This window comes from Gorilla gorilla, chromosome 13, assembly GCF_029281585.2.
Source record: "Gorilla gorilla gorilla isolate KB3781 chromosome 13, NHGRI_mGorGor1-v2.1_pri, whole genome shotgun sequence".
NCBI classification, from domain to species: Eukaryota; Metazoa; Chordata; class Mammalia; order Primates; family Hominidae; genus Gorilla; species Gorilla gorilla.
This window is the reverse complement of record NC_073237.2, coordinates 31,588,084-31,602,010: the sequence shown is the minus strand read 5'-3', so window position 1 is coordinate 31,602,010 and position 13,927 is coordinate 31,588,084. Positions and strand designations below refer to the sequence as shown.

At 40.1% G+C, this 13,927-nt stretch overlaps 2 long non-coding RNA genes across 3 annotated transcripts in view; one reads left to right on the top strand and one right to left on the bottom strand.

Moving 5' to 3' along the window:
- Positions 1 to 10,606, top strand: part of LOC101140542 (uncharacterized) — a 75,130-nt gene extending 64,524 nt beyond the window's left edge. For both annotated transcript variants that reach the window (XR_010130179.1, XR_010130181.1), the window contains 2 exons: positions 8,217 to 8,328; positions 9,998 to 10,606. This is a non-coding gene — a long non-coding RNA (uncharacterized lncRNA). The remainder of the gene's footprint in view (positions 1 to 8,216; positions 8,329 to 9,997) is intronic.
- LOC109028222 (uncharacterized) lies at positions 10,552 to 13,267 on the bottom strand. The gene is made up of 3 exons (XR_008668686.2): positions 12,174 to 13,267; positions 11,784 to 11,822; positions 10,552 to 11,046 (listed from the first exon to the last, which is right to left on the bottom strand). It is a non-coding gene; the product is annotated as an uncharacterized lncRNA (long non-coding RNA).
- Positions 13,268 to 13,927: the final 660 nt, after the last annotated feature.

Here is a 13,927-nt window from a genome sequence, read left to right as displayed (position 1 = left end):
CACCGGCCCCGGGGAGCATGGCCCCTGCAGGGGCAGGAGCCAGGCCCAGCCCGCAGCAGGGAGGCGCCTGCAAGCCACAGCTGGATCTGTCGGGCCGCTGCGGCCTCCTAACGGCAGGCCGGGATGATAACGATATTGAGGGTAGGGGCTGAGGAATTCGATTAGGTATCAAGGGTGATCAGAGACCTTGGTAGTGGCGGGAATTTTGCCTAATTTGACTCAACAGAGTCTTGAATAAGCAGGCCAAGGTCAGAGCCCCAGGTTGGTACCTTAAGGGCTTAGAGAGGCCTGACTAGCGTGAGCTTAGCACCCTTGCAGGCTTGACATCAGGGAGTCCTGTCATCAGGGCTGACTCCATACTGAACTGCTGGGGAACTCTGAGGCCCACAAAGGAACTGTGAGAAACGCTTTCTTCACCAGCAGCTGTGCTCTTAACAGTATACAACACATTATACAAGGCCTCCAACGGGCCACTGTAACTCCAAACTCTGGTTAGTGAAATTGTGTCATTTAGATAAAACGAACAAGAAGAGAGCCATCATGTTTAAACATGTAACCAGTTGGAGTCCCTGGACAGGGGGGACTTTCAATTTGCTTGGAAGCAGAGGCTCCCATTCTCACCTTGTCAGAACTTAAAACAAAGCGAGAGCAAGCAAAAAGATGGAGAGCCCTACCAAGAAACTCAAACAAAGGCAAATACCTCCACCAAGACAGGAGTTCTTTAGCATGAATGAAGATTGTGGCTCCAGGTTCCAGCAGGTGCCCAGATCTCAAAGTGCAACCAGCTTTTAGTGAGTATCTCACAGATGTGGAAGAGACCACCAGAGCCACGGAGGATGAAGTCACATGGCTTCCCTGCTAATAAAAAGGAGGAATTAGCCGGTCAGGCCAATAAGTGTTTACTCAGGAATGTGGGCTGCAACCTGGGTACCAATCAGAAACTGTACCACCCAAGAGAGCAAGGGCTCACACTGATAGAAACTTATTTAGATTACATAAATTGTTTGCCAGATTATTTCGTAAACAAAGAATTCTTTAATTGTTAGTAGAAGAGTCCTTTTGCATCAGTGGGTCAGGAAAAACCTATTCACAGTTTGTAAAGACAAGGACCAGAGTTTGGAATTACAGTGGCCCCTTGGAGGCTCATTTGACCTTTCCAAACATCTAGACTGGTGTTTGCTGAAGCAACTGGGCATGTGTTAGTCAGGGTTCTCTAGAAAAGCACAATAGGATATGTGTGTATGTATGTGTGTTTGTGCGTCTGTGATTTCTGTATATGTGTGTGTACATGTATATTTACTTAACTGATATTTGTCTAATTTTTTGTTACTTACCTATTATTTATTTACTTATTTGGAGTTGGCTCATGCAATTATGGAGACTGGAGAGTACCAAGATCTGCAGGGTGAGTTGGCAGGCTGGAGACCTAGAAGACCTGATGGTGTAGTTCCAGTCTGAGTCTTAAGGCCCAAGAACCAGAAGAGCCAATGGTATAGTTCCAGTCTACAGGCCAGCAGCGTCAATATCCTAAGAGCCAATGTTTCAGTTTGAGTCCAAAGGCAGGAAATAAAGAAAGCCACTGTCTTTCTTTGAAGGTCATTAGATAGCAGAAATCCTCCCTTACTTGGGGGTGGGTCAGCCTTCTGGTTCTCCTCAGGCCTCTCACTGATTGGATGGGGCCCACCCACATCAGGAAGGGCAATCTGCTTCACTCAGTCAACCAATTTAAATGTTTATCTCACCCAAAAACACCCTTGCAGAAACGCCCAGAATAGCGTTTGACCAAACAACTGGGTACATTGTGGCCCAGTTAAGTTGACATATAAAATTAACCAACACAGGGCACTATAGTTTACTGTAGTTGACAGATGTCGCTATGACACTTGTTAAATCTCCAAGCAACATTGTGGATTTGTCTATGTTTTGTTTTTGTTCTTTCAGTTTTTGTATCGTGTATTTTGAAGTTCTCTTATTAGATATAAAGATCTTTATGATGATTGCATTCCCTGGAGAAATTAACCTGTATTAAGATTGTGATATATCACCTTTTATCTCTTGAAATAACCAGTTGTTAATGCCCACTGTCCCCACTTCAGTATGAATACAATTTTTGATATGATTAAGTGTAAGATTACCACCTAAAAATTCATTTTCTAGTTGCCCCCTGTGTTTTGTTTGTTTTTCATTTGGGCCTCTGTTTCACTTTTCTTGCCATCTTTTGGATTAATCAAATATTTTTTAGTATTCCATTTTTATTATTTTATTGGATTTTTATTATATTTCATTGCATTTTTTAGTGGCTATGCTAGGGATTACAATATGTATCCTCAGTTTATCGCAATCTATTTAGAGTTAAAATTGGACCACTTCACATTAAGAGCCTTTCAACAATAGAATTCCACTCATTTACTGTCCTTTTTGTCATTGTTGTGATATATTTTATAGCTACATATTAATAAACCCCATATGATGGATATAATCCTGTCATTTGTGCCTTAAACTGTCTTTCAAAAAAGCTAAGAAAAATGTAGTCTTACAAAAAATCTATCCATATATTCACCATTTCTAATGCTCTTCCTTCATTCCTATGTATCCAAGTTGCTGTGTGATATGACTTCTCTTCAGATTGAAAAACTATCTCAGTTTTTTGTTTTTAGTGCAAATCTGCTGGCAATGAAATATCTTAGTTTTTATTTATTTAAATGTTTTTATTTCATCCTCACTTTTGAGATATAATTTCCTTGATAGAGAATTCTGGGTTTATACTTTTAAAAAATTTCATCATTTGAAGACATCATTCCCTCATAGCCGGGCATCCACTGTTTCTGATGAGAAGCCTGCTGTCATTTGTATGGTGTTCTCCATGGTGTAACTTGCCTTTTAGTCCCTCTTGCAGTATTTAAGGTTTTCCTTTTCTTTCTGGTTGTCAAAAGTTTCTCTATGTTCTGCCTAGATATGGTTTTCCTCATATTTACCTTCTTTGGGTTTTACTGAGCTTCTTGGGCCTATAAGGTGGTATTTCCCACTATATTTTGAGAATCTTTAGCCATTATTTTTTCAAAGATTTTGCCATTAGTCCTTCCCCTGTGTCTCATTACACATAGGTTTCATAATTTGTGAAATTAGTGCTTCCCTACAGATCACTGAGGCTCTGTTCACATTTGTCCAATCTATTCTTTTCTCCAATTTTCAGTTTGGATACTTTCCATGGATTTATCTTCAAGTTCACAAATAAGCCATTCAGTAATGTTTCATTCCAAATACTCAGCTTTAAAGTTCAAGGATTTCCCTTTTTTTTTTTTGAGACGGAGTCTCGCTCTGTCGTTCAGGCTGGAGTGCAGTGGCACGATCTCGGCTCACTGCAAGCTCCACCTCCTGGGTTCACGCCATTCTCCTGCCTCAGCCTCCCGAGTAGCTGGGACTACAGGCGCCCACCACCACGCCCAGCTAATTTTTTGTATTTTTAGTAGAGATGGAGTTTCACCGTATTAGCTAGGATGGTCTTGATCTCTGGACCTCGTGATCCGCCCGCCTCGGCCTCCCAAAGTACTGGGATTACAGGCATGAGCCACCGCTCCCGGCCAAGTATTTCCTTTTTTAAAAAAATAGTTTTTAGTTTGCTGAAATTTCCCATCTGCTCACTCCTTATGATAATATTTAAGTCCGTAAACTCAAAATACCTCCTTCAAAATCTGTCTGCTAATTCCAAGATCTGTATCCTCTCAGGTATTTTTATGGGTACTTCCTCCTGGGATTTTGAATTCCATTGTCCAGGTTCCCAGGTCTACTGGTTCATGACCGGATGCTGGACAGTGGGGATGTGATGTTATGTGGTTTCTGGATTATGTTTTTATTCATCTCTAGGACCTTGAGTTTTGTTCAGGCAGTCAGTTGAGTTACTGGAAATCCTTTTTGTCGGTATTTGTTCATACTCTGATAGGCTGGGTTTATGATGGCATTAAGCTTAATCTTAGGGCATGGTCCTTTTGCTAAGATGTAGTCTTCACTCTTCTATAGTTTCATTGAAATGCCAAGGTGTTCCTTAAGGTCTCTCCTCTCTGAGTAGCCAGAAGTGCTCACATACCTCTCAGACCAAGCAGATGACCTCTGCTAGGCTCAGGAAGCCTCAGCCTGTGTAATTAGACTTGCTCTTGCTCACTATTACATGTTGAAATCTGTGATATAATACAAAAATATATATCTGCTCTTTGTCCCCAGCTCTTGACACAGTGCTCCTAAACTCTTGGAATATCCCAAGTGACAGGAGTGTCTTATGTCATTCATAACAAACCCCTTTTCATCACACCTGAGCTTATGGTAATGAGGTGACTTAGGGTGAACCCCAAGACAGCCTCAGCATGGGACTAGTTAGTGGAAAGACCAAGTTGTTAGAGAGTTGGAACTTTCTGCCCTAATGTCCAACCTCCAGGGAAGGGATAAGGGGTGCTAAAGATTGAACTCTCTATAAATGCTCAAACAATGATATTCAGAGAGCTTCTGGGATGACAAACAGACACCCTGAGCTGCTGAGAGGGTGGCATGCCTGGGGAGGCATGGAAGCTCCACAGAACCCCCCTATCCCTTGCCCTATGCATCTCTTCCATCTGGCTGTTCCTGAGTTGTATCTTTTGGAATAAACCAGTAAGCCTTAAGTAAAGTGTTTTCCTGAGTTCTGTGAGCCATTCCAGCAAGTTACCACACCTGAAAGGGTGCAGTGCTTTGGGAATCGCCTGACTTTGTAGCCACGCTGGACAGAAATGTGGGTTACCTGGGGACTCAGTACTTGCAACTGGCATCTGAAGTGAGGGGTCACTTGTGGGACTGAGTTCATTTCCTGTGGAGTCTGACGCTGACTCTGGGAGCTTAGTGTCAGAAGTGAACTGAGTCACTGGACAGGTGTTTGGTGTCTGGAGAGTTGGATAATTGGTTGGTGTGAGAAAACCCGCCACACATTTGGTGTCCAAAGTGTTGTGAGTAAAAACAGCACAAATTCCAAACAAGCTTTTGCCACACCTCTCCTTCCCACATACTAGAGATTCCATTTCTTAATCCTGACCCAGATTCAAATTCCTTCAGCAGCTCAGCAAGACCATTGCTCCATTTGAACTTAATCTCATTGTGCCACAGCAGGAAAGTGTCCATAAGGCAAAGAGACAGAGGATAGAGGGACCGAAATCATGCATTTCTCTTCCTTCAAGGATCACTGTCCCCAAACGCCTGCTGTGTGCAACGCTTGAAAACAGTTGTGTCATATGTTGTCAATTTTGATAGCTGTTTTTGAGTGCAGGTAGCTTGGTATGATACTGTCATCAGCAGAGTGGTAGTCACAGGTATTGAGCCTTTTAGAATCACTGTGGCTGTTGTGCAAACAGTGGACTGAAAGAATTAAGATTAGAAGCAGTTAAGTGGCTTCTGAAATTAAGTCCTGAGGTTGCTGGAATAAGATGATGGCCTCAGGGATAAAGAGAAGGAAGGAAAAATGTTAGGTACCTAAGAGGCAAAAATGGAAAAGAATCAGTTTTTGTTTTGGGGGGTTAGGAGAAGAAAGAGGTAAAGGATTCCTTCTGCGGCTCCTGTGTGAGCATCCTGAGTTGGTGCTATCCAGTGAAACAGGTCAAGTTGATTCTCATTCATACTTGCTTCTTACAAAAAGTATTACATTTAAAAATGAGTAACAAGTTTCATTTAGTAAAGATTAAACGTTATTAAATCATACACTGAGTTTACTCAGTGTCTATGTGCTCAGAAATTACACTCTGTTTTTACAGACACTTCTGTGAAAAGACTATAGGATGCACACACTGCTATGCAGAGCACAAACACACGAGTGTAATTCTACAACACAAATGAACGGATGTTTTCAGAGACAGAAATCTATCTAAATTATCTTCTCAACGATCATTCTCAAAGGTGCACATCTGTTAGCTCCGACAGGATGGTGTCCTATCAGGGTCCTTTTCCCTGAGTTGAGAATGAAGAGTATCTGTCATGAAGGGAGAAGTCACAGTCAGCTGGAATAAGGAGGCTGTCAGCAAGACAGGCTGTCAGGCTCTCCTGGGTTTTCTCTGGAAGACTTCAGCCCACACCTCCCCTTCTGGACACTGAGTGGGAATAACGAGAATCAGAGGCTGCCCCGAACAACAGAGCTCCAAGTGGAGCTCGGGGGTCAACTCAGAGTCCTGCTCTTTCTCCCCCTCATTTGACCCCAAAGAGCAGCAGAGTACAGTGCAGTGGCTGTGAAACGGATTTTGAATAGATTATGATATTCATGAGCATTTTTTGCGGGGAAGTCTCTTTTAAGTAGTGGGGTTTTTTTTGACAATTTTGGGACATTTAAGTTAGCAGTGACATCAAGAATCTGATGGAAACCATAAGCTCTCACCACAGCAACATGCGCACACCCACAAACTCAGTGGCTCATGGACTCTCTGCAGGTCACCGATGGTTCTTAGGTTAGGAAGGGGCTGGAGGCATCTCAGAATGTTTATTTGCTGGTTACCTGATCCTAGCATCTGTAAGTGTGCTCAAGCGAGCAGATGGGCATGGATCTGGAATGCAGAGGAGCCCAGGCATGAAGCAGCAGCACAGGCAGCAACTTGCTCTGACAACACCCCCTGACTTCTCTGACTGGGTGGGTTACACAACCCAGTGGCCTGTCATCCTGACCATCAGGTCAGAAATGATTGGTGATAAAGTTAGTCACTCAGTCACTTAGATAAGTGGGCAGGCAGTGAAGTCTGCTTCATAGACTACCTATTAAGTTTACTTCCAGTGTCAGGCAAGCAGCTGAGATTCAACATCATTCATTTAAACATTTTCATTTATCTTGAGATATTTTTTAAGTTTCCTTTTCATTTTCTCTTTGACCCACTGGTAGCTCAAGAGTGTATTATTTAGTTTCCATCTATTTGTGAATTTTCCTGTTTTCTTACCATTATTGGTTTCTAATTTTCTTCCATTGTGGTAGGAAAAGATACTCGGTATGATTTTCAACCTTTTTTTTTTTTTTTTGAGACGGAGTCTTACTCTGTTGTCCAGGCTGGAGTGCATTGGCACAATGTTGGCTCACTGCAACCTCTGCCTCCCAGGTTCAAGCTATTCTCCTGCCTCAGCCTCCCGAGGAGCTGGGACTACAGGCACACACCACCATGCCCAGCTAATTTTTGCATTTTTTTAGTAGAGACGGGGTTTCACCATATTGGCCAGGCTGGACTCGAACTCCTGACCTTGTGATCCACCTGCCTCAGCCTCTCAAAGTGCTGGGATTACAGGCATGAGCCACCGTGCCCGGCTGATTTTCAACTTTTTAAAATTAGTTAAGATTTGATTTGTGACCTAATGTGATCCTAGGAAAGTTTTGTGGGCATTTGGGAAGAATGTGTATTCTGCTATTATGTGGGAAGTTCTGTATGTGTCTGTTGGATCCATTCAGAATATAACATTGATCAAGTCAGCTGTTTCTGTATTGCTTTTCTGCCTGGATATTCTATTATTACAAGTGGATAATTGAAGTCTCCTACTATTATGGTATTGCACTCAATTTCTCCCTTTGGATCTGTCAGTATTTGCTTTATATAACTGTATATTTGGGTGCTAGTCACACAATTTGCAGTTTTTCAAATGGATTTTTGACTTTTCATCAGCTTGGAACAGCTTTTTTTATCATACATATGAACTGTGAATAAATTTTCTTAGTCAATTTGGGTTGTTTTAGTCCCTCAAAGGTATCTAACATTTTATAGCGAAATCCCTTCCCTTTTCTTTTACAGTTTCTGTATTTTTGCTTTCATGTAAAAGTTGTCACAATCTCTACAACGCACATAGGTTTTCCTTTTTTATATTGTTTGTTTCACCAACTAAAATGTGTTCTTCATGTGGAAAAGGATACAACCTATCTTGTTCATCATTGTATCACCAGTTCCTAGAGCAGGCCTCAAGTATGGCAACAACTTAGTAAGTATATTGCGAGTACATAAATGAAATTATTTTTATTTCTGTAAAACCCCTTGTGTATGCACTTGACTGACTCAAGTAAAATGGTCTGAACTGGAGAAAGGAACTTTTCCCCTCAAAGTATGTCATAGGGCCTTCAACTTGCACTGTTAGTGCAACAAGATCTCCATCATTGCTGAAGTATGTCAAAACTCAGACATTCTTCAATAGCTCCAATAAGACAAAGTTGTCATATGGGTTAGCCTCTGATTTTTCTTTTTCAGATGGAGTCTCTCAAGCTGGAGTGCAGCGGCGTGATCTCGGCTCACTGCAACCTCTGCCTCCCGGGTTCAAGTGATTCCTCCAGCTCAGCCTCCCAAGTAGCTGGGATTACAGGTACCTGTAATCATGCCTGGCTAATTTCTGTATTTTTAGTAGACACAGGGTTTCATCATGTTGGCCAGGCTGGTGTTGAACTCCTGACCTCAAGTAATACACCAGCTTCAGTCTCCCAAAGTGTTGGGATTACAGGCATGAGCCACTGTGCCTGGCCAATTTTTCTACTAAGTTCTAAATTAGACATTGCCTGTATATCACCTGAACATCACCCCAAGACTCTTTCTCTGTGAGATGGTAAGCCCCATCTGGTAATTTTCCACCTGACCAAAATGGTTCCTGCTGGTGTAATAGATTCCTACATGAATTTATTCCCTGTCTACAGTTAGATGGACCGCACATGAGCACTTCTTCATCAGGGGCCAACTGGAACTTCTTCCTGGGAATTTAGAATATTGTATCATTAAAAAAATGAAGTAAAGCTGGGAAATAACAACAGCCGATATCTAGCTCTAGTTTTAACCAAAATTATTTTGTCGCCCTCCTACATTATAACTGCTTTGTTCTTCCTCTGACTTTTGTGAGTCAACAAAGTCATCTTTTACCCAAGTTAATTCAAGTTGGGTTTATGACATTAGAATTTAAGATCCCGAAGTATTACAAAAAGAGACTAAAAATTCAAATTTTCTCCCCCAGTCCATCCTTTTAAAAACCAGGAGTCCCTGTACCCAAATTCTGAGACTCAAATCTCCAACTCACCCATAGCAACCACCATCATCTTCTCTTCTCTAGATTTACATGCATGCATGCATTTGTGCAAGATGGAAGGGCTGTTTACATAGCGGAGGGTCAGGGAACCAAAATACTGTTATGTTGATGAACCAACAATATTTCTATCTTAGCTTAACACTTGAGACACAGTACTAAATGAAGTTAAATTTTCATCACTAAAATTGCTGTGACCTTTATCTCTTCCGTTCCTACTGTACTTGCTGAAATATGACTTCATTTATGACATTTCCAACTCATCAACCATGTCAGCTGGGGACAGAGTTAAAATAACTTTTAAAAACTGAACTTCAGACAAATGTGCTTGGCTCTGGGAAATCTTAGAAAGTTTTAGCATATTAAGCAAAAGCCTGCATTGTTTTTTTCTTACATGCTTGATAGTATGAATATTTATCTGGAATTTTATTTTGTGCTGGTTATTATATGAAGTGTGTACTGTCCTCATCAAAGAGTGCTTTATACAGAAATAATTTAAGTCAAAACATCCTCTTTCTTATATGAGTCTTCTTCAAGGGCCAAGTTAATAAAATTAATAGACTGAACCTTTTAACTCTTAAATATTTACATTTAAATTAGTGACATAAGATTGTATACATTAAAAAAGTCTATTCATTAGGATGTCAGGTAAATCCTAAAATGTAGAACACATACTTTAGGCAAGGAAAGTAAATTTTTGTTTTCCCAAATTTAAGTATATAGGTTTCTTAATTTTCTTTTTAAAAAATAAATTTTTAATTTTCAAATAGGTTTAAATTTACAGAAGAGTTGCAAATAGAATACACAGAGTTCTCCTCCACACCATACCCAATTTTCCCCATTTTAATGTCTTACATTACTATGTTACATTTGTCACAATTATTGAATCAATATTGATACATTATTAAGTTTATACTTTATTTCTATTTCCTTGGTTTTTACTTAATGTCCTTTTCTGTTCCAGGATTCCATATCAGGATACCACAGGACACTGAGTCCTTAGGTTCTTCCCGGCTGTGATCGTTTCTCAGGCCTACATTGTTTTTGATGACCTTGATGGTTTTAGGGGGTACTAGTCAGGTGTTTTTGGAAACTGTTTCTCAACTGAGGTTTGTCTGATGTAGTGGGGTTATTAGTTTTGGGAGGGAACATGTCAAGGTAAAATGCCATTCTCATCCTGTCGTATGATACACACTTTCAACTTGACTGATCACTGCTCACACTGGCCTTGATCACCTGGCTGAGACAGTGTTTGTTAGGTTTCTCCAATGTGAAGTTACTCTTTTTCCTCCTTTGCTATACTGAGTTCTTGGTAGGATGTCATTATGGGAAGCCCACAGTTTAGAGGTGGGGAGTGATGCTCTTCTTCCTGGAGTGCCTGATCTCCTTTTGAAATGATTTTTCATGCTGAACACAGAGTAATTAAAGTAAGAAAAATACAGATATTGAATGACTAGTTGCAAGAAGTCCATTATGACATCTGACATGAAAAATTATCTACCTGTCTATTAAATGATTATATCTATGTATACAAACATTAAATACTAAGCTATGCAATATTGTCTTTACTGAAGGTAAAGGTCATTAGATTATATTTCATGCAGTGAACTGAGAAATATCTCATTTTTCAGACCTAAATCCCATCATTTCTTCAGAATACCAACTCTTTATAGAATGTTGTTTTGGAAGAAGTTTATATTGGTGAAAGTTTACTTTGACATATCTATGGGATAAGACGACTTTCTCCACTTCATAGATTTTGAATTCAGGATATGACTTTCTCTACCAATGAGCAAAAATGGACCAAAAAATGGGGTAACATGAGGAAATCAAGTCTGAGACGGTCCACAACTGATCCCTTTTCTTCACCATACTTAGGTAAATGCTGTGGCACGAGTTGTTCACATTAAATACAACGAAGCAAATCATAAGCAGCAGTGCAGTTGTGATGGTTCCGGTCTCATGGGAGGCTCTAGAGGAACAGCCGTTGTTGTGAAGATGTTGATTATTTTTCTGGTGTCTGTGAAGGAAAATCACAAAGTAGCCACTGGCCCAACTCATGAGAACCAGAAAAATTAAGTCCTGGAGTGTGATAACTCGTATGAGAGACAGCAATTGCGTTACCCATGTGTGGTGTAGCTAAACACATTTTTATGGAGAGATTCTTGGGGATACTGCCATATTTGATAGTGTCAACAAACGGCACAAGCCTGACATAGATGAGACTGTTGATGACCCAGAGTTTAAGAAGAAGCACAGTGGTGTTTTGAGCATTTTGTCTTTCAGCCACGCCCACCTGGATTTGCTGGGGCTCCCACACAGGGCCTGCACCATGCTTAGGAGGTATGTTGTACATAGGGGAAGTCCCCAAGATACTCTATATACAAATTCAAATTCCCTACATCCAGTATAATTCAGAAGATTTTTAATATTGAAAGATTTCACTGACAATGGAATAACTTTGTGGAGAAGTGTCATTGTATTAGCAACAGACAAGTGAAGGAAAAGCAAGCCCATGGGCTTCTTCTGCTGGGGACATATCAAAAAGGTGTAAATAGGCATCAGGAGTAGCAGTAAGTTCCTCCAAATCCCAATGTCAATATGAGAGAGGAAAAAAATTTCCATAATTGTATTGCTGGAAAGCATGGTGTTATAGACTCTCAGAATGATACAAATATTATGTTTCAGCCTGAAAAGACTGAAAAACATCAAATTAAAATGTAAATTAAAAGCAGAACACAAAAGGATACATGTCCCAGGGAGAAAGGATTTCATCTCTTATGTAGTTCCTTTAAAAGGGAATACGAAAGGAATAGAACTGTATTAAATATCATGTTGGAAAATTCCATGGTAACCAATTATCTCTCTCAATGTTCACAGGTAATTTTGGGATGTGATGTAGGCCAATAGGAAATAATGAGTATTTCCATAGCAAATAAGCCTTCACTTATGACACACATTTATTTTGGCAGTAATAATTAGTCTCTCTCCAGAACCCAGAATAAAATGAGAAAAATCAAGTGGGTTTTGATCTGCAGTGCCATTTATATTTGGTAAGATTTCTCATTATGTTAGTCAGTCTGAAACAAATTACAGTGGAGTTGGCAGGAACATGTATTATGAACTAAATAAATACTCACTAATGCACTCATCATCCAGTTGGATGAAAACGTTCAGTGTCTACTCTGATGGAACTCAAAGATGCTGATCATAATGAAGTCAAAACCATCAGTACCTGATTCACACTCTTACATTTCCTTAAAAATACCAGGAGGCTGAAACAGAAAAGCGGAAAAGAGAAATTAAAGATAATTTATACAAGGTTTATAAGTGATAAAAACATGAAAAATAACTTTTTCAGTTATTAAATCAATTCAAATGGAAACAAATAATTTTGCTCATCAATTTGTAAAAGTTTCCAAATTAATCTGCTTCAAAAATGAAAAGGTCCAGTAAGATAATAAATTTTCCTATAATGCTAATGGGGATTAAGTGTTGATATCTTTGGCAAAGCAATTTAAAATACATATTAAAAATTTGAAGACAATTGTACAAAAATAAATAGCCTTCACACATACAAATTACAATCAGAAGCTATAAGGGCAGAGATAACTACATTTACAATGGCAATAAAACATACTTAGGAATAAACTTACCAAGAAATGTACAAAGCCCGTAAGAAGAAAACTGTAGGCCAGGAATTGTGGTTCACGCCTGTAATCCCAATGCTTTGGGAGGCCAAAACAGGAGGATCGCTTGAGCCTGGGAGTTTGAGACTAACCTGGGCAACAAAGTGAGACCCTTGTCTCTACAAAAAATAAAAAAAATTAGCTGGGCATGATGGTGCATGCCTGTGGTCCCAGCTACTAGGAAGGCTGAGGCAGGAGGGTTGCTTGAGCCCAGGAAGTTGAGGCTGCAGGATGCTGTTTCATGCCATTACACTCCAGCTTGGGCGACAGGGCAAGACCCTGTCTCAGATACAAAAAACAACAACACACACACCAAAAAAACACTGTAACACATTTCTAAAAAACATAAAAATGTCTTGAACAGATGCAGAGACATTTGGATAGAATGCCTCAATATCATCAGTATGTCACTTCTCCGGTAATTTAGCGTATGAAGTCAATGCAATCCCAACTGAGATAACAACAGTAGGTTTTTTTGGTTGGGTTTTTGGATCTAGACAAGTTGATATTGAAGTTCATATGGAAAAATAATCACAAGGGTAGAAAAATACTATCAAGAGAAATGAGGGGGATTAACATCACCACATATTAAAACAACTGCAAAGACTGTGTAATTAAAACAATAATAATGGCCCACGACTAAACAAATAGATGAATGAGATAGAACTAAAATCAGGCACACAAATAAAATCCAAATATTATGGAAAATTAGTAAATCATAAAAAGTTCATATCTCAAATCACTGGGCTAAAAAGGGGACTTTTTAAGTAAATGATGTAGCCATTTATTTTTCCAATGGCATAGCCATTTGAAAAAGTCAGATCAGTTTCTCACACTATACACAAGAACAAACACCATAACAATGGGAAATATAAAGAAAGCGTCATGCATGGTCTCTGTTCTGACTGCTTGAACTCTATCTGGGAGCAGTGCAATCTAGAGTTCTCCATTCAGCCCCCAAGTGCCCCTCTCCCTTTTGCTCCAGCCCCTGATTTATCCTCTCTGGGCTCTCAGGGTCTTGCCTTGTGTCCTTGTGCGAGTGCAGCTTAGTGTACAACCAGGACATCACATGACCTGCATGCAATCCTGGGGCTCCTTCCCTGCCCCACTCTTTCCTCTCTGGTGACTTTCCACATAAAATCCAGCCACTTCAAAAGCCCCAACATCTGATAGGTTTCATCATCCTGCAAGATCTCTGCTCTACG